This window comes from Pseudonaja textilis, chromosome 1 (assembly GCF_049901715.1).
Source record: "Pseudonaja textilis isolate UNSWEBS1 chromosome 1, rPseTex1.2, whole genome shotgun sequence".
NCBI lineage: Eukaryota > Metazoa > Chordata > Lepidosauria > Squamata > Elapidae > Pseudonaja > Pseudonaja textilis.
This window is the reverse complement of record NC_141990.1, coordinates 33,787,675-33,809,598: the sequence shown is the minus strand read 5'-3', so window position 1 is coordinate 33,809,598 and position 21,924 is coordinate 33,787,675.

Sequence of the window (21,924 nt, the reverse complement as noted above, 5' to 3'; positions counted from 1 at the left end):
CAAAATGCCCTGCATTCATCTGAGCTCTTAAAGAGAGCTGCACTTGTGTTTGATCTCTTGTGAGCGAGAAGCATTTTTTATTAGTGCCCTAAACTGTATAATAGATATTCTTGTATTTAAACCCATGTAAATAAATGTTCCCTTTGGACCTCCAGCTGAATTCATTAAGTTTGGAAAGAGAAAACAATGAGACTGAAATGCGTAGTCTGATGCTCCACCCTGCTTGAAGACTTCTGTGCATTCAGCTGAAATCTCAATAAAGGCTTGTTATCTGGTGTTACAAGAATTGAAAACTAACTCACATAGAAGTAACAGAATGTTTCTTTATCAGCAAGGTTCTTAAAATATGCAAAATGGGAAACTTAGAGTAAAAATAAAGAGACAATGAGTGAAAGATGAAGATAAGGAGAAGCTCAGGAAAAAAAAAACAGCAGCAAATAATTTTGACAGGTGCAACTTCCTTAATGCTTGCCTCCATTTTGAAATGTAGATGGAAGCTTGTGGATTCAAAAGCAATAAATAAATACACCTGAGGGGAAGGCTGAAAGAGCTTATTAAGCAAACCATAGCTAAAGTTTAAGTGTAAAACATAATATAAAGAGAAAACTTTTATAGGCAAGGGAATAAAACTAGGCATGGCAACATTTAATAGAAGTGTATAAACATGGGCAGGGGGAATCCCATATCATTCTAGCCTGGACTGGGGCCCTTCATCCTCACCAAGAGCAGCTATGGATGTTGTCCAGATTATTTTGGCTACTACTTTTCCTATAGTATCTTAGGGGTGATTTACAGAATATGTATTTTTCCTTCTAACTAATCAATTCTTTTAAGAAAATATCTTCCCAGGTGATGATATGCCTGCCAAAGGCATTCCATCATATATGAATAGATAAAGAAAACTCACTGGCCATGGCTGTCTAAGTTTATGATCAAGGGTTTAAGATTAGGCTACGCTAATAGAATGTTCCAAAAAAGAAAAGGCATGACAAATCAGTTTCAGCGACTGATTTGTAACCTTCAAGCAGTTATTGTATAAAGAGGAAAAGGGGTGCAGTCTGCTCTTGCCTACCTTTCTCCCACAATTCCACCTGCCACATCTAAACATATCCATTCTTCACACTTAATCAAGGTACAAGATATCTGACCTCCTCTTAAATCTGGTCCACTCTAGATTGAGTTCACCAAAGGTGTTCTAACCAGTGGTGGGATTCCAAATTTTTTACTACCAGTTCTGTGGGCATGGCAGGGGAAGGATACTGTAAAATCTCCAGTCAGAGGTGGTATTTGCTGATTCTTGAAACTACTCAAAATTTCCACTACCAGTTCTTCAGAAATGGTCAGAACCTGCTGAATACCACCTCTGGTTCTAACATACTCTATGGTTCCCTGCTGCTGGCATTATTAACCCTTTCCCTCCCATAAAAAATAGGGTCCAGGACTGAGTTCATTTCTCAGTTCATTTATCAGGAGCTTCTTGTGCCTGCTACTTTTTTCCCCAGGGCACCTGGGCCAGAATTACAAAAAACACTAGCCACCATCTCTTTTGTGATTCTAAATGTCCCCCTCCTCTGCAAGTGGGTGAAGCTATTCACTCCTTAAAACTACTGAAGCTCCCCTGAAAATGGAATCTGGCCCTGTTCACTTTTGAAATGGCACTCGCCATGCAATAAAAGGACTGAGAAGATGCTTGCATGAAACCACACTGGACTATGTCTTGACAGTTTTGTTTTGTCAAGATTTGGAGATATCACAACAAAATTAAGATAATTGGGCTTGATTTATCTGGCTCCTGCTCCTCCAGTCACAATGTCTGCCTCTACTTCCCAAAATCTTGCCCCCATGGCCAACGTGGCCTTGCCAAATTAGTAGGTCCAAATATGTACTGAATGCACATTGGTACAAGTGCTACCTACCTGTTTGTTTTCCTTAAAATAAATTATTCTGTTATATATAATGATCATCTATGAGGAAACAAGTCTGTTCTAAAATAAAAAGTACACCATTTTCATGTTGCTATTTACAAAAATAGCCATTGCTCTTTGATGCCAGCCACCATGTTATTTCTACTCTTAAAATCTGCTGCCTATGTAATTTCATGCCACAGTTTAATCTATAGTTATGGGTTGACTATCCAGTGTAGGCATACACTATTTAAGTACCAATTTTTCAATAATTACTGATTTTAGCATTATTTACGAGTGGTCTTTGGATCTTATTTGTATACACCAAATATAAACTGCTCCCATGGGGCTGAACCTGGCCACAGACTTTTAATTATCGGTAGTTAAGAGTAGCAAAGAGTCAGATGAATAAGTCTTGTTTCAGCCAAGGCTGTTGAAAGTTTTCTCCCCTTTTAACAGAGCTGGCTAAAACCTAGCTACCTCTGATGATTTACACAATCCTTGGAGAGCTTGGTTCTGCATCTAGTAGTCGAAATGGATAGACCATGGGGCTAAGATGACTGTCAGAATAGATATTAGTAAGAAATATGAGTGTATGAATTTGTACTGCTATTCACCTGACAGAGCTCAGCAGGCAGAAGGCAGATTTCGTTTCTCACTGGGACTATTCAAACACAAGAACAATTCTACAAAGGATGCCCCTGAGTACAAACACTTTCTTCGTGGCTAGAACATTTTAACTGAGTAGGTATGCTGTGGAAACCTTCCTTTTTCAAAGTCAGGGGAGGGGAATAGAGTTAGAAATCAGCACTGTTGAAGGCACATCTGCTTTTCTGATTCTGAGTCATTCCTGTTTGGTTTTAATATAAAGATTAGGACATAAAAATGTAAATTTTAATAATGTAGAGGCCCTAACCAGAAATACCTTCCATATAGTATGAACAATTACTGAAAGGAAAAGCAAGACCAGGGCTTTGGCATTTTACATTGCATTGTGGATATCAGGATTTCAGGAAAAATCTATCATGTAATCTGCAACTCTTACACTGCAAAAACATATGGACTACATAACTCAACCAGGGCAAAGCAATAGATGCAATATACATAGACTTCTGTAAAGCCTTTGATTCAATGGTACACAACAAACTACTCCTAAAACTAAAATCTTACGGTATCTCTGGACACCTGCATTACTGGATAGAAGCATTCCTGTCAAACAGACAACAAATGGTCAAAACTGGGAGCATCCTTTCAAATTCTGTACCTGTCAACAGTGATGTCTCCCAAGGCAGTGTCCTGGGACCAACTCTTTTCATACTCTACATAAATGACCTCTGTGATCATATCAAGAGCAACTGCGTTCTCTTTGCTGATGATGCAAAGCTACTCAACACCACAGACAATACTGTTACCCTTCAAAAAGATCTTGACTATGTGTCAGGATGGTCAAACAAATGGCAACATCAAATCTCAACAAATAAATACTCTGTCCTACATATTGGCAAAAAAAAAGTCAGAAAATAAAATACAGGCTGAATAGTCAAAACTTTGTTGATGATCCAAACTCTGTCAAGGATCTTGGAGTACTCATCTTTAATGATCTAAGTGCTAGAGCCCACTGTAACTACATAACCAAAAAGGCGTTAAGAGTTGTTATCTTAATCTTATGTAGCTTGTTCTCTGGTAATATTACACTAATAACTAGAGCATACAAGACATTTGCTAGACCAATACTCGAATACAGCTCATCAGTCTGGAACCCACATTATATATGTGATATTAACACAGTTGAGAAAGTCCAGAAATATTTCACAAGAAGAGTTCTCCACTCCTCTACTCATTGTGGAACACCAGACTCGAAATTCTAGACCTAGAAAACCTACAACTATGCCACCTTTGGTCCGATTTAAGTATAGTATATAAAATCATACATTGCAATGTCCTACCTGTCAATGAATACTTCAGCTTCAACTATAACAACACAAGAGCAAACAATAGATACAAACTCAAGGTTAATCGCACCAAACTTGATTGCAGGAAATACGACTTCAGCAACAGAGTGTCAATGTCTGGAATACTCTACCTGACTCTGTGGGTTTTTTTCCCCAAACCTCAAAAACTTTAACCTTAGACTGTCTACTATTGACCTCACCCCTTTCCTAAGAGGTCTGTAGGGGGCATGCATAAGTGCACCAATGTGCCTACCATCCCTGTCCTATTGTTTCTTTTATATATTTTTTATTTTTCTTATATGTATCCATGTATTCATAACTATGTTTTTACTTATACCTATTATCTTGTAAGCAATTGACAAAAATAAATAAAAAAATAAATAAAAAAATTTTCAAGGAAGCATACATGGAAGCTACAGTATCCTTTGAATCTCCACTTATGTAAAGTTCTGAATCCCCTGGACATCTTTCTGCCTATTGCTGTATTCATGAAGGCTGCATATATACAGATATTTGTACTGTATATGTAACTTCCAAGGTAAAGATGTAGGTATTCTATATTGTACTGAAGAAAAGACTGATTGCCATGGTTTTACATTCAACTCAAGCTCCATAAATCTTCTTTACAAACAACAGTGATAAAACAATGAGGAAACGTATCTTCGCAAACAATATAATTCAACCAATCTCTCGATATCTGAGCTATGACCAGATGAGTGGTAACAAGAATCCTATTATATTCAAACAAAAGGAATGCAATGATTTTTCGTACTGTCTCTATATTTTTCTCCTTTTTTTGCCAATACTTCAAGAATTCTTTTTTTTTTTTATTGGATTGAAATTTGAGTTGCATGTTGTTATCATAGCTAGATTAGTGAGTGAGAAGAAAAGTTCTATCCCATGCATATTGGAAGATATACTCTGGAGAAACAAGAGATGAAGAGAAGGAGAAATCGATCAGGAACTAGATATGTACTACTATATGCAACTTCATATTCTACAGTATATGAAGCAGGGGAAGGTACCTAGAAAAATTGGTAGGACATTTCATTCCATTGGCTGTATAATTGCCCCTGTCTTTGTCTAGGTAAACATAGAAAGTTGAAGTAAACCAAGGTTGTTGTTAAATCACAATTTCCATTTGTAACAGTCCCTGAACTGTGTTATAATTTGAGAGACAACTATATCTATTAATTTCTTATAAACAAGAAAATCAGTAAAACGGGTACATAGCAGGGAAAAAGCATGAGCAGAATTTGAGTTATTGACATGAGTATTTTAAATGTTATCCATGATTAAGCAATGAGGCAAAACTGTATCTGCATAATGGTGATTTGCGAAGGAACCCCACAAGCAGTCAATATGATATAAAAATTCATGTGCTAACTGCTGTGCCATATGTTCCCTCTGCCCTGCAAAACTCAGACATTTTTGTTTGCACAATAAATTTAAATTAATGTGTCAGTATTTCTGACAAGCTTTTAAGTAGCTGAGGACATAGATTTCCCATAGCCAGCCTGTCATCTTTGATATGTTTTTTGAGAATTTTTCCCCCTTACAAAAAAGGCTTTATTAAATCCAAAATACCAGCAGCAGCCTACTGTTGCAGCCAATTACCTGAAATTTTATTTGGAGGAATTTTCCATGAAACAAATAATGGAAAGCAATTTAGATCAATGTTGCAGTCATTGCCTGCAAAAGGTGGCAATATGTATTAATAATGACAAAATCATCCCAATAGAGATGGTACGTGTAGAGAAACAGATACTCCATTACAGGTACCTAATCAAAGCTTTGGTCCATCTTGGCCAATTTTTATTGTGTTTATTATCTAACAAATTTTATATTTCCAAAGTTGAGGCAACACTTTTTCTTCCTTCTCAGTCCTGAGAATCACATCAGTGGAAATAACAGACATTGAGATCAGGGAAATATAATATTCCACTTTTTAGTACTGCAGTTTGTAAATTTATGCTTGCTGACAAATGAGGCTAAAATTATTACAGATTATTATTGTAATAAATGCCTATTTCTGTAAGGGATCTTAGCCAACAATAACAGAATATAAGAGTTGGAAGGGACCTTGGAGGTCTTCTAATCAAATCCTTTGTAGCATATACTTCCCTTCTTGGGTTTATCTACTAAATTCTATTCTTGTCTTATCTACCAAATTTCAGCAAAACTGTCATAACCCATAGGCATCTCCTAGATTCTAGAACAGGGGAAAAATGACAAGACATCTGTCACATTTCAAAGTAAATTTTGCTACTTTCATATAGTTCATATGTGCAATGTTGCAAGCCAACTACCAAAGCATGGAACTTGTTTCATAACATTGCGGCAGGTGGTTAGTCAACAATCAACCAGTGAAACAGCTTGCCCTTGGAAGTTGTGGGAGTGCCATCACTTGAGACTTTCAAGAAGAGATTGGACTGCCACTTGTCAGAAATGGTGTAGGGACTCCCGCTTGGGCGAGGGGTTGGACTAGATGACCTACAAGGTCCTTTCCAACTCTGATTATCTGTTATCTGTTAGTCATTTCAATATTAGTGTGATTAAGATATAACATAATTTGCAGACTTGTGATATCTGGGCAGTACAAAAAAACATGTTCATAAATAACAATTTAGAAGGTATGATTTCACCAACCCTGGTCCCCCACCCAATATGTGTCACTACCTGACTCTGTAGTTACATCTTCTAATCCCCACTCCTTTAACCTCAAACTATCCACTATTGACCTCACCCCATTCCTAAGAGGTCTGTAAGGAGCGTGCATAAGTGCACCATTGTGCCTACCGTCTCTGTCCTATTGACCCCATTTATTCGTACCTATTTCCTGTATTCTTACTCATGTTTATACTTATATTTATTATCTTGTAAGTGATTGATGAATCAGTTAAATAAAAATAAATAAATAAACAAATAAATGTGGACTTCAAATCCTATAATTCTCAGCAGTATTCATGTTGACTGAGGATGCCTGCTAACCTTGATTCTTCCCTTTCAACATTTTTTTCTGTTGTTTCCGACTTCCCCCACTTTTTATGGACAAGGGTAGGATTCTCAGAAATTGATAGAGGGCCAAGTAATTCTCCTAAAATATTTTAATAATGTTAAGTGGCAAATTCATTGCTTGCTTGGGGAAAAAAATATCTATCATTTGGAAAAGGAGTTCTAAGAAAGAAAAAATAGCACAAATAGCTCCAGTTTCTCATTTGTACATTTAGAAAACCATCTTCACTTGAAGCATTAATGGAGCTCTAAGCAATAACCCATTGGCATCATAATGCAACATGATTTTTGGGAAAAAATGATTATATTACTCTGTAAATTATATAAAGTGACATTTTAATGATTGCAATCTCTAGTTAAAATCTGCAATAGTTAAAAAAAAAATTTCACATCATTCTTTTTGCAAAATAAATGTGTCTATTTCTTAATCTATGCAGGCTTTTTTTTCCAATGGGGATTGAAGGGGGAAATTTTCACTCTAGACTTTAATTTAGGAGATTACAATTTACTAATCTCTTTGTCTTTGATGTTTTAGGAAGGGCTAGATTCCTTACTGGACATCAATTATTAACTGTTATTTGGGGTCTACCATGGCAAATTTATTGCAGCTAGTATAATAATTGAATTATTTCTGAGCGACTGTGTTTTTGTGAGCCTATTCAGAAGTATATAGTAGTATTAAAAAGAGAACAAGTTGTTGGATTATTTTAAAATGTAATAAATATACACATCGATATAGATAGTTCTCCATTTACAATAAGGACCAGAACTTCTGTTGCTAAGCAAGGCAGTTGTTGAGTCATTCCAATTTTACGACCTTTTGCTCTGGTCATTAAGTAAATCAGGCTTCCTCTTGACATGGATTGTCAGGAGCCCATTAGAAAGGTCACAAATGACAATCATGGTTTGCCAAGAGCCTGAATTTTGATCATGTAACCCAGAGGTGGTATTCAGCAGATTCTGACCAGTTCAGGAAAACCAGTAGCATGTGAATTTAAGCTTCCTTCTTATAAAATTCATTCAGAAAACAAAGGAGCGGATATGATTTAATTATGCTTCAGCCCAGATTGCTGGGAAAGAAAGTAGTTTAAAAGTATTATTTAATTGACTAGTTCATTGGCTTCCCAGCATTTCTTGTAGCACTGAATAGCTGCTTGCATTTTAAAATCCAGCTCTGAAGCCCAAGAGTGCTGGATTTCAAAATAAAAGCCAAGGAGCTCAGTGCTACAAGGAGAAGTTCCAGGAAATGTTGTTGGAGCTGAACCGGGCTTTGAAGCATTTTAAAGTAGCCTGGAGCAAGTATCCCTGGGGTGGGGGGGAATTTAATATCTTTAAAGCTGTGTCCTTGTGATGAAAGGGCAGTTTATATTACATTTTATAGATTAATCCACCAGTAGAAAATAGGTAACATCCATTTGAGGTCAATCCATGCATTTAGTGAGGAGGCAATATTAAATCAGAGCCTTGGTACAAGGGGCAATCCCATAAAAGTGCCTTGATGTTTCTGTCCAAGCAGAGACAGGAGCTGGTAAGCATGGGATCTTACTAAATCAATTCAGACAGAGATACAATGCTCAGTATCTTTAAAGTTGGTAATTCTTTCATGTTACTGACTATAATGATCAGGTCTCATGCTGCCTGGGGAATTCTGGGAATTGAAGTCCACATGTCTTAAAGTTTCTAAGCTTGAAAACACTCAGAAGTACAACTTCTTGTGAGCCTGGGTTATTTTACTGCATTTTGGGAATAAGGAAATTATCCTATGTGCTTGTGCTGTGACAGAGATGCAGCTGAAATTTAGTTAGATGGTAATTGGAAGGTTAAAGGCGCAGATACAGATAGTCTTTGACTTACAACTATTTGTTTAGCCTTCATTTAAAGTTACAACAGCACTGAAAAAAGTGACTTATATTCCCTTCCCCAAGGGACGGACAGAGAGAGAAAGAGAGGGAGGGCGGGAACGAGAGAGACAAGAGACACATACAGATAGAAAGAAAGAAAGAGAGGAAGGCAGGGAAAGAGAGAGAAAAGATAGAGAAAGAGAAGACACAGAGAGAGGGAGGGAGGGAGGGAGGGAGGGAAAGAGAAAGAGAGACAAGAGACAGAGAGATGAAAGAGACAGAAAGAAAGAAAAAGGGAGAAAGAAAAAGAGATGAGAAAGAGGGAGAAAGAAAGAGAGAGAGAAAGACACCTGTTTAAAAGAAAATAGCAAAATGGCTCTTTGAGTGTTTAAGGTTGAGACCCTGGGTTAGGCAAACGCCATGGTCATTAAGTGAACCTTGTGGTCATTAAGCAAACACTGTGGTTGTTAAACAAGTCCATTTTCCCCAATGGGAATTTTTAACCGGAAACCAGAAGGAATTGTTGGAAACTGGCAAAAAACACAGAAAAACCTCAGTTACAAGACTGTGTAGGATGTTGTAAGTGATCATAAGTGTGTGTGTGCATGCATGTGCGCATGGCTGTCAAAACACCGAAAACAGGTCAAGTAGCTCCAGGGAAGTCAGTCGTAAATTAGAACACTTGCTAAGCAACTGGCCATTAAGCAAGGACATGCCTACCCCAGTCACATGACCAACAAGCCACACCCACAAATTAGGCCATGCCCATGGAACCAATTGTTAAGAAATTTGAATCCCACCCCTGTATAAGTCTAAGTGCTATTGCTATTGCTATGGTAGAGTGCTAGGTGAAATAGTAGCTAAATGATGAATTAGAATCATGGAACTCTAGGTCCAAGTTTACTGACAGCCATAGGTGACTTTGGCCTAGTTTCTTTGCCTAACCTACCCCACAGAGTAGTTTGTTAAAGAGAAAGATTGAAGGAGTGCTAGGTAAAACACCTTAAACTGATTGAAGATAGGAATGAAACAAAACAAAACTTTGTAGGAAGGGGCAGGTCTGTAGAATTCTGTGCAGGTAGACTTTGGCATCTTACCACATCCATCCTGGAATCTCTCTGGAAAACCAGGCCATCTAGAATGAAATCTCATGTAAATAACAACATAGGCATTGCTATATTTCTTCAATCAGATACAAAAACACAAGCCATGATCATCCCCATCTTCAAAAAGGGAGACCACAGCCGAGTTGAAAATTACAGACCAATCTCTTTATGCTGCATCACCTGTAAAGTCATGGAATCAATTATTAATCAATCAATCCATCATCCTTCACTTAGAAACAAACAACCTACTCGCTAATATACAATTTGGTTTTAGGAAAAAACTATCATGTAATCTGCAACTCTTACACTGCAAAAACATATGGACTACACAACTCAATCAGGGCAAAGCAATAGATGCAATCTACATAGACTTTTGTAAAGCCTTTGATTCAGTGGTACACAACAAACTACTCCTAAAACTAAAATCTTATGGTATCTCTGGACACCTGCATTACTGGATAGAAGCATTCCTGTCAAACAGACAACAAATGGTCAAAATTGGGAGCATCCTATCAAATTCTGTACCTGTCAATAGTGGTGTCTCCCAAGGCAGTGCTATAGGACCAACTCCTTGCATACTCTACATAAATGACCTCTGTGATCATATTAAGAGCAACTGCGTTCTCTTCGCTGATGATGTAAAGCTATTCAACACCACTGACAATACTGCTACCCTTCAAAAAGACCTTGACTATGTATCAGAATGGTCAAACAAATGGCAACTTCAAATCTCAACAAATAAATACTCTGTCCTACATATTGGCAAAAAAATCAGAAAATAAAATAAAGGCTGAATAGTCAAAACCTTGTTGATGATCCAAACTCTGTCAAGGATCTTGGAGTACTCATCTCAAATGATCTAAGTGCTAGAGCCCACTGTAACTACATAGCCAAAAAGGCATTAAGAGTTGTTATCCTAATCTTATGTAGCTTTTTCTCTGGTAATATTACACTAATAACTAGAGCATACAAAACATTTGCTAGACCAATACTCGAATATAGCTCATCAGTCTGGAACCCACATTATTTATCTGATATTAACACAGTTGAGAAAGTCCAGAAATATTTCACAAGAAGAGTTCTCCACTCCTCTACTCATTGTAGAATACCTTATGCCACCAGTCTCGAAATTCTAGACCTAGAAAACCTACAACTACGCTTGCAAATCATACATGGAAATGTCCTACCTGTCAATGAATACTTCAGCTTCAACCATAACAACACAAGAGCAAACAATAGATACAAACTCAAGGTTAATCGCACCAAACTTGATTGCAGGAAATACGACTTCAGCAACAGAGTGGTCAATGTCTGGAATACTCTACCTGACTCTGTGGTTTTTTTTCCCCAAAAACTTTAATCTTAGACTGTCTACTATTGACCTCACCCCTTTCCTAAGAGGTCTGTAGGGGGCATGTATAAGTGCACCAACGTGCCTACCGTCCCTGTCCTATTGTTTCTTTTATATATTTTTTATTTTTCTTATATGTATCCAGGTATTCATAACTGTGTTTTTACTTATACCTATTATCTTGTAAGAAATTGACAAATAAAAATAAAGGTAAATACAACTAAATTGTACACTGTTAAAGGAACATATTGCAGTTCCTTTTCATACAAAAAGTTCAAATTTCAGTCCTTGCCATTGCTTCTTTAAAAAAAGTAATAGTAATAGGACATAAAGCAAAAAATAACTGCTTAAGATCCTTGGCTGCTTCTGATCATAATAGATAGTGATGGTTTTGCTGAGCTATCAGATTGATCTGGAATAGGACAACTGTCCACCATTTTTAGAGCTTATCAAAAGCATTCAAATTGAATAGCCACATTCTGAGTTACTTTAATTATGCAGGAGGGAGGATGTGCTATCTTTGTATCAATGTTATGAAATATATGGAAGAAATAAAAAAGATATTTGCATAACTTAATAGTTCAGTAAAATCCAGCATGGATTTATGAGAATAATCATTACTGAAGATCTCCCAGGTACTGGAAATCAAAATTCAGTCCAAGGGTATCTATATAAAATTTGCAAGATATTTCTCCTTCATCTTTTACAGAATGGACAGGGATGAATAATTTGCTGTAAAGATACTCAGTGGGAAAACCATTAACCCTTTATAAGGATGAATTATAAATGCACATTTCAAATAGAGATAATTTAATATTAGTGCAGGAGTCCACTCATCAAATTAGCCAGAAAATGGTTTTTTTTAATGTGCTTTTTCATCCAACACCCATGAATCAGATTATGATAGAATATAGCCAGTAAAATAATTCTGTTTAATAAAAGGTTAGACAAATAACACTGAGGTGGCACATATTTAGTAAATCATGTCATTTGTCAAATAAGGCCATTTTATGACCAACTACAATTGCTGTTAATAATAGGAAAGGGAGATACCAGATACCATGTAGTTTCTTGGGAGTCAATTGATACTGGCTGCTACTTGGGAAAAATAGATGAACAATGTCCAAATTTAAATGTACAATAACTACCATTATTCCTAAGTATATAATTTAGTTCCGTTTGGGGCACTGCCCTAGGTCAATTTAAAGAAATGCCAACAAAAATATCCAGACCCCTATATTCTAATTTCTCTGGACATTATTTAAAAATGCAAGTCATAACATAATGGAGGAGAAATGCTTTCTTTTTTAATTGTACTAATACAAACTATATATCTTGAATTTATATCTAAACTAGAGTATACTTGGTCATCTGCCTTTTCAGAATTTTGTCAAGTAATTTGTGTCTTTGTCACTGAGAAAAATCTATCTATGTGGTTACTAGGTGTCAACAGTGACTTGCTGGCACATAATCCATCATTTGTGACTGAAAAGCATAACAACAACCACAACCAGGAGTGCCAGGACTGCAATCATTAAGCAACTATGCTTAACTGTGTTCATAAATTGAGAGTTACTCTCACACACACACTGCACCACCCTCACTATTTGGAGGAATCATAAGTGTTTATGATCTTAGATGCTCCATAAGTATTCAAACTTCATAAACAGCAATCGATATGAAAAGGCAAAAAAAAACATTATTCCAGACCAGTGTTTCATGAAAAATGGCAATAATGGTGTTCTATACCATTGGGTTACTTGAAAGCAAAAACCCAAGCCTCCTGCATAATGCTTTCTCTAAATTGGCATGCCATCACATCTACCTTAACACTTCATTTGGTCATATCATACTTTCAAACACAGTTGTGGATTCCTTGTATGTCATATAATCTTATTCTTTTTAGAAAGAGAAGGGGTTTCTTTAATATACATGGAACATATTTCCCGAAATCACAGTTTCATTTTTGACATCAGTAGAAGCCTCAGTATATATTTGGCAATCTATGGTGTTATTTGAAAGGTTTGTGATAGATTTGTATGACAGAGCCATTGGATTGTACAAAATTAATGAGACAAAACAGCATCTGTTTATAAAAAAGAAATCATTAATATGTTCTACCAGATGGTTCTCAAATAATAAATCTTCCATGTAATATATCAAGGGAGCTGTATATCAAAAGTGTCCACATCAAGAGTGGGAGAGAAAGATATTCTAATACAGGGGTGTTAAACTCAAGGCCCATGGGGTGCTTAGATCTGGCCCACAGGGCCACCCTGGCAACAATGAAGGATCAGCCCATAGTGCCTCTGCCAGCAAAAATGGAACTTGGGAGGGCAACCCTCAAGACCTCCATTTTTGCTGACAGTGGGTTACAGGAGGCTGTCACAGATGAAAACGGAGCTTGGGAGCCCATTTTCTCTGGTAGAGCCCTTGGTCCACCGCAGGCACCCCTGACATGAGTGACATCATGTTGGCATTGTCATCCTGGCCATGGCCATCCTAGCCCCCCCGCCCCCCAAGATCAAACACAAGCCTGGTGTGGCCCTCAATGAAATTGAGTTTGACACCCTGTTCTAATAGCAGTTTTGACCAAAAAAGTATATGAATTGATACACTGGATTAAAAATATAACAAGTGATACAAGGGGTGGAGGATATAAATATTGTAATCCCATCCTTAAATGAACTAATTTTGTGGCATAGAGACCTGATTCATTTGTTTAAAGTCAATCCTTCCTTCAGACATGCTTCAGACCTTGAGCAAAATGCTAATATACCATCTCTCTGCTATTCTTTTAATGCACCTGGCCTTGCACAGCCCTAATAGAGGTGCAATGTGAAAGAGATCAAAATACTTTTTTTTAAAGCCACTTGGTGTGCTGGTCATCATAGTCATGTCCTATTTTTTAAACTGTCTTCTAAATCAGGCAGGTAAATTTTCTGTCAGCTAAAGCACCAGATCAGATGTTGATAGTCTGTTGAAAGCAACTGTCCTAAAATGTACCACAAGAGGGTATTAAAAGTATTAGGATTTTGAGAGCTGAAAGTTTATAAGCAGCTGGTGAAGCATCAGGCATCATTCTGCCTCTCAGATTTGCAAAAATGGGCTTGCTCCAATGTAAACAATGAGTATACTCCCACTGTAAAGCAATGAGTATTTCATTTTGAGAAACAACATTTTCCTCTACACCTAATATGAAATGTCTGTCAGGATGATCTATTTTTAGATGTGCAATGTACTATATAAATACAATAGTCTGAATTAGTTCTTTATAAGTATGGAGACTTTCAGTGAAATAATGCTTATTTGTTCAATAGAAGTAAAAATATGATTTATTTTCTGGTTTCCTTTAACAGCCAGCTTTTCCAAAGGTAACTTTTATTCTGAGAACTTGATGTAGCAGGTACAAGCCCTTCTTCTTGATCATTGCTCAGGATTATGTTTTAGTACACTCTAGAAAGGTCTATATGTCCATGGGCTCTTAAGTCCTTGTCCCTTGTTAGGTCATAAAGGTTGGGAACAAATGTTTCATTATGTTTGCAAAACTCGACTGATCATGGCATATAAGATAGCTCATATTTCCTTAGTGGTTAAGTCAGGCCATATGAAGTCAGATGTTGCTATGGTAACATGAAAATCAGGGAGAAAAATATGGCTGAATGAGAAAAATTGATCGCAGGTAGATTAGCTGCTATCTGTTTAAAAGATGATGGGGTGTGCTTTCTTGGGGAGATAAAACACTTGGATTCTACTGCAAAATAATGTGTTAATATACACAAGAAAAATTCATTAACAGTGAACATTTCTTCGGACAAAAGCAACTTAGAGTGGCTGTAAAAAATTTGCTCCCCTGTTGCCCCTGTTGGTTCTGGACAGAAGAAATATGCCTCATTATGTATTCATACAGGTGGAATATACAGCATGTGATTCCTGAGATGTATTACCATGAACTGTTTATTTGTTATTCAAATAGCTGTTTTTCTCCATTCAAGAATGCCTTGAGTGGCTTATAATAAAAAATAAAATGTTAGGAATATAAGCCATAAGTACAAAACAAAAGCAAAATCTGAGGACCAGCATACAATCTAAACAAAAAAGCAAACTTAAAACACTAGATCTAAAATATATATTTAAAAAGGTAAACTTTAAATAAAACAACATTGTAGTATCTGGCTCCCAGAGAAGGTACCCTAAAGTGAACTCATTGTCTAAAGGGAAGGCCATATTGCTAGTCACTAACTACAGACATAAGCACTAGCGCAATAAAAGGATAATGTGGTAGACCTGAATGCATGGCCAGATTCAAGTCCCAAATCTCACTTGGTAGAGCTCACTTGGATTGTCAGTTCAAATCACCTTACTTCATAAGCTTGTTGGGGTATAAAATGATGGGATCCACATCATGTACACAGCTTTGATCTGCTAAAAAGAAGGCAGGATGTAAATAGAAAATTGTGGCTGGGGAATGATAAAAATCACATTTGATACTAGACTTTTTGAAACTTTAAAGATTAATTTAATTCAAATTCCTAACCACTGGAAAACTCAATGGGGTGTCCAACTCCTGAAGATCAAAAGAAAGAGTAAATGTCTGACAGCAAGTTTTTAGCAGAATATCTTCTAAAGTCTTTCAACTCTATTTCAAAATCTTTAAGGAGTGTGGAGCTCAACTCCAACAATCCTCAGCCAGAATTGAAATCCATACATTTTAAAGTTGTCAAGACTGAGAAACACTGACTTAGAATATCATAGGCCATAGAGTTTACAAACAAAAATTGAGGGAAGGCATTTATATTTTGCCATTCTGTAAATAATAAATGTTGTTCAGTCCCAATATTCTTCTGCTTGAGAATTTTTTTAATTATTTTCTCGCTTTTCACCTCATGAGAATGGCACTGAAAAATCAGATAGGCAGCCCTTATTAATATTTTAATTGTGCCTGGAAGTGAATCATAAAACAGTAGCATATGTCCCATTCACTCAGTCCCAGTTAGTTTTCTCTTACATTTTTGAAACAATTGTAGTTTTTCTAGCAGTATGCCAAACAGCCAAGCAATATTTAAATTTTTAAAAAAGAGGTAGGGTTTTTTTTTAAATTGTAATCGTACTTTTTTTTAATTTCTTCCAGGGCTAAACAGATGATTCCACTAGCCTTCCAAAGAAACGACAATCATAGACATGCCAAAACATAAGAGGACAAATATCTTAGTCTCTTTGCAATTATGTACTAATTTACATGATCTAAGCAGATGTTACCAGATATTATCTAAAAAGATCTGCAGGTAGCATGAAAATGATGGCTTTACCCATGGAAGCTGCATAGACAGATTGAACATCATCCCTAATTTATCTGTGATCATATAAAGTGCAATGCCTGTGCATTAAAAAATACACAGAGAAATAAGAAAATATAAATTACTAAACCAAAACTGATTCTATGTTAGACACAAAAAACAGGTGCACATACAAAGGATTCAAAATTACTGATTTATTACTCAAGCCTATTGAACAGAATCTTTTCAAACTAATAGTTTGCACTTAGAACAAGCTAGCTAAGATTCAAGGGCATTCAAAGGGCATTGGACTTCATTCTTTTGTGACTGTGTAGAAGCTAAACTGATTCCTCTCTTGAGACTCCCTCCCTGTCTCTGCCAATGACTCTTCTACATCATAGGAAGGAGATGCATGAGTCCATTATTGCCAGCCTCAAAACAAAATGTATCTATGAATCAATCAACAGTGTCCTGTGGGATTACCCAAATATAACAAGCTATGTTTTGGGCCACTCCCAGAGTACAAGTTTCTTTTTTGCTTCAGCAAGTGGCAGTACCTTCCTAATCTTGTCTAGACTGATTGCGGGGAGAAGATTCAGTCTAGTTAATGCTTGGATTGGAGTCCACTAGGAATCATAAAAACACCTCAGAGAAGGCAATGGTAAACAATTTTTATCCTGTTGCTATAGAAATTATGACTATACCCTTTAGTTCCAAAGATTCAAGCTCAACTCAATGGTGTCCTTACTTTTACCCTTGTGTGCCAGCATTCATGAGTGCCAGATTCAGTCTAAGGAACTAATAAGCATAGTTTTTTGTATTTCAGTGTAGCAGAGAAAACTCAGTTTTCATTATATATGACACTAATAAACACAAAATTACAAATTTATGAGAGCAATTATATCAGCATGTATTATTGTAGTAAATCTTACACACACTTAATAAATGATGTGAGCTAAAATGTAAGCCAAAGTAAGGTTTTAATTGAACAAATATGATAGGGATTCTCAGACAATGTTCATATTGAGTTTATTTATAGGTGACATTCTGCTTGTTCATAATTGCAAGTGTCTATACAGAGTTAGTTTCGGCCTGGTGATTCCATTGCTGGTTGGAAATGGTGGTAGTTATACTTCAATATACCTGATGTATTCCAAGTTGGAATGGCAGCAAAAGGCAATAACACTGTATAAATCAAATATTGGAATCCAACATTTGAATTTCAGTGTGGATATTTAACTTCAACTTCTGGATGCTATTTGAAAAGGATATTTCCCAATTGTTTGAATAAATAAGAATGAAGTTATCCACAAAATTGAATAATGATTATTTTTCCAATTTCATTGTCGGATATTGAGTTTTTGTCATTTGTCAAAGACTTGTCATGCAAACAGATATCAATTAGTCCTGAAAAATCAGTAGATATAAATGTGAATATTAAAATCAATCTATGCTGCCTATCACATAACAAGCTTTCCAAAACCATCTTTTGGATGTAAATGAACAGTTAAATGATTAGAAATATAGAAGAAATAGATTTTTAGTTTGACACAATAGGGTTTCCTTTGTAGCTGAATATTCAAAATGTTACAGAATATTTGTTTACAGAATTTGAAGAGAAGAATGGGGAAGAATGGGGAAGAATGGGGAAGAGAAGAGAATGGGGAAGAGAAATCCATTTCTACCCTAAAGTTACATCAATGTAATCACTGTTTCTTTCATGTTGCCAGCCTTAAAGCCTAGATTTGTCTAGCTCCCAGTCATCTCTTTTGGGGCTTTCTAAAAGGTTTCAAACACTTTTGACTAAAAATCACAGGAAAGAATTGAACTTAAGACCTACTTTATGCAGAGCATGAGCTCCCCTCCCCCTCAGATCCTCTGCATTTAGGATTAGGTTGCTGATGGAAACTGATTAGCTGACATCTCCCTGACAGGATAATGTAGTATGTGGCATGGCCTACTTGGTGAGGAACTAATTGAATTTCTTTCCAATTCCTCAACTTTCCATGGCCAAATTGTGGTTCACCTTATCACTTACAAAATGATTAACAAACTAAAGATTTATTACTGTACTTGGATCACTTTACAACTTGGAAAGAATGCCTGTACCTTGTTCCGGAAACCTTCTTTTCTTATTTATTGCAGCTACCTCATAAATATTGTGCATTAATCTTATTTGGAACTGTCAGGTGACAGTTAGCTTTTTCCCCATCTCAGTTTGTGTGACTGTAATTAGGTTCCAGGAACAGCTGATAATGGAAGGAGAAATGCTATTAATTGTAGGCTATTTTCTTTCTGCCAGAGAGATGGTCATAGGAGGTTAGGTAACTTTATCACCTTTCAGTCCTAGTTAGGATCAATAAATAATTGTTACAGTCAGTAGGCAGCTGTAATGTACTGAGATGTTAAAGCCTTACAATAATGCATACATGCATCAAGATACTGTTTCAATTAATAAAAATGCAATTATTTTTCTATAATCATAAGCTATTGCTTAAGCTTTATTTAATTCTTATTCCCCAATATGAAATATGGGATTGTACTTAAGAAGCTATTTCCTGTGACATACCATTAAAATGTATGGCCATTGGGATAATCAAAGTGCAATAAGTTCACAAAACAACTATCGGTTGACAAAATAAGCATGTACATTGTTTATGCATCTATAACATTTCAGAATGAAATTCAATTAATCCATCCTTCTTTCATTATTTTTATGGTTGGTTGCACAGTTAGCCAGCTATTTAGACAGGACTTGGCATTTTTAAAGATGCCCACTTTTGTATTCCCACATTAAAAAGCTGACTAGGATAGCAATTGAATCATACTGGCCATAGGTCAGTATCTTATTCTACATTTCTGAACAGTAGATCTTGAGAAATATAAGAGAGACTGTGCTGTTCTAATTCCTTTAGGAGGCCTGCCTGATTCTTTCTAATGATGGACTGAGCTGATATATCTTGGGTTCTATCTTCTAACGGAAGATATCTATACCTATCTATGTTAGTAACCACTCTGAAGGCCAATCAATATTGAACGAGACTACCCTCCCCATTCTTTCTTTCTCTTTTCTTTCTTTTTCTTTTTTGCTGTGAATCAGTAACTATTCTTTGAACAGCTCCTAGCAAGAGAATCGGTGCTTGGAACAAAGAATGCATTTAGTGCCAAAGTACAATAGCATAAAATAATAAATGTCAGAACTTCACAGAACCCATTGTGAAATTTTGAAATGTTACAACTCCTTTGCTGTCTATGAAACACTTCATTTTCTTTGCCTTCTAAAACATCATTATGTTTCAGTAGAGCATTGCAGTCCTGAAAGTAATGAAATAAGAACCACATTGATGTTTTTTTCAGCCAGGCTGTTTTTAGTTTTGAGAAATTAATATATGTTTAAGGGGATGTTTTGCTTTGCTTTGCTTTGCTTTGCTTTGCTTTGCTTTGCTTTGCTTTGCTTTGCTTTTAATGAAAAACTGCTTTAAGTGTTCATCTTGAGATTACATATAATTTTACATTTAATACTATACCCTCATTTTTCTATGCTCTGATCATTTAATTGTTCCTGTATCCCTTCTGACCTTCAGACTGCTTCTTTACCATTCTCACCCATACACAAATATTTCTCTCCAGAATGTTATCATTCATTTATCTTTGTGCCTACATTCTTTTTAAATTACAGCTGTTCCAATAAATCCTTGAACAGTTCCAATAACTATTATGTACCTATCAATCTAGCTTTTAAATTATTTTGAGATCTGGAGTGCTTATAGAATCCATCCCACCCCTAAAAAGACCTAACAGTAAACACTGTCATGATGAAACCATTAAAGCCAATCTCTTTAACACATTCTTCAGCTCAGTCTTTGTAAACAGCAATGGCTCATGCCCAATATTTCATAGTAAGCAGCAGACAATTACAACAGTCTAATACATGTTGATTTTTCAGAAGAAAATGTCAAAAAAGCACAACGCAGTCTGAAACCATCTCTATCTATTGGCCCTGATGGATTATGTGCCTTCTTCTTTAAAAAGCTTTCCACTGCCATAGTTGAACCACTAAGCACAATCTATGAGATATCTTTTAGAACCAGCTCTTTGCCCAACCTATGGTCACTAGCCACGGTCATTCCCATTTTCAAAAAGGGAGACCTCACCCTAGTTGAAAATTACAGATCAATCACTTTATGTTACATCACCTGCAAAGTCATGGAATCAATTATTAACCAATCCATTACCCTCTACTTAAAGACAAACAACCTACTTTCTAACAAACAATTTGGTTTCAGAAAAAAAAAACTGTAATCTTCAAAACACTGCAAAAACATATGGACTACACAACTCGATCAGGGCAAAGCAATAGATGCTATTTACATAGACTTCTGTACAGCCTCTGATTCAGTGATACACGACAAACTACTTCTAAAATTAAAATCTTATGGCATCTCCAGACACCTGCATAATTGGATAGCTGCATTCCTGTCAAACAGGCAACAAATGGTCAAAATAGGGAGCACCCTATCAAGTCCCATACCTGTCAACAGTGGTGTCCCCAAGGCAACGTTCTAGGACCTACTCTCTTTATACTTTACCCAAATGAGCTTTGTGATCATATTAAAATGCATTCTTTTCTCTGATGATGTAAAACTTTTCAACACCACTGACAATACTACTTTCCTACAAAAAGACCTTGACTATGTGTTAGAATGGTCAAACAAGGGGCAACTTCAAATCTCAACAAACAAATGCAAATATCTTACATATTGGCAAAAAAAATATATCAGAAAATAAAATACAAGCTGAACCTTGTAGATGACCCCCACTCTGTCAAGGACCTCTGGAGTACTCATCTCTAGTGATTTAAGTGCTAGAGCTCATTGTAACAACATAGACAAAAAAGCATTAAGAGTTGTAAACCTAAGCCTGCATAGCTTTTTCTCTGGTAATATTGTACTACGAACTAGAGCATACAAAACATTTGGTAGATCAATTATTGAATACAGCTCATCTGTCTGGAACCCACATTGCATATCGGACATTAACACAATCAAGAGAGTCCAGAGATATTTCACAAGAAGAGTCCTCCACTCCTCTACTCGTAACAGAATACAAACCATCAGACTTGAAATTTTAGGCTTAGACAACTTAGAACTATGCCGACTTTGGTCCAACCTAAGTGTAATACACAAAATTATCCATTGCAATGTCCTACCCATCAATGACTACTTCAACTTCAACCACAACAATACACAGGCACATAATAGATACAAACTCAAGGTAAACCACACCAAACTCAATTGCAGGAAATACGACTTCAGCAACAGAGTGTTCCATGCCTGGAATACTGTATCTGATAGACCTCCTAAGAGGGGCGTGCATAAGTCCACCAACATGTCTACCGTCCCTGTCCTCATGCTCCCTTTTATTCTTCTCAATTTCATGTATTAATAATCATATTAATACTTATTATCTAATATATGCT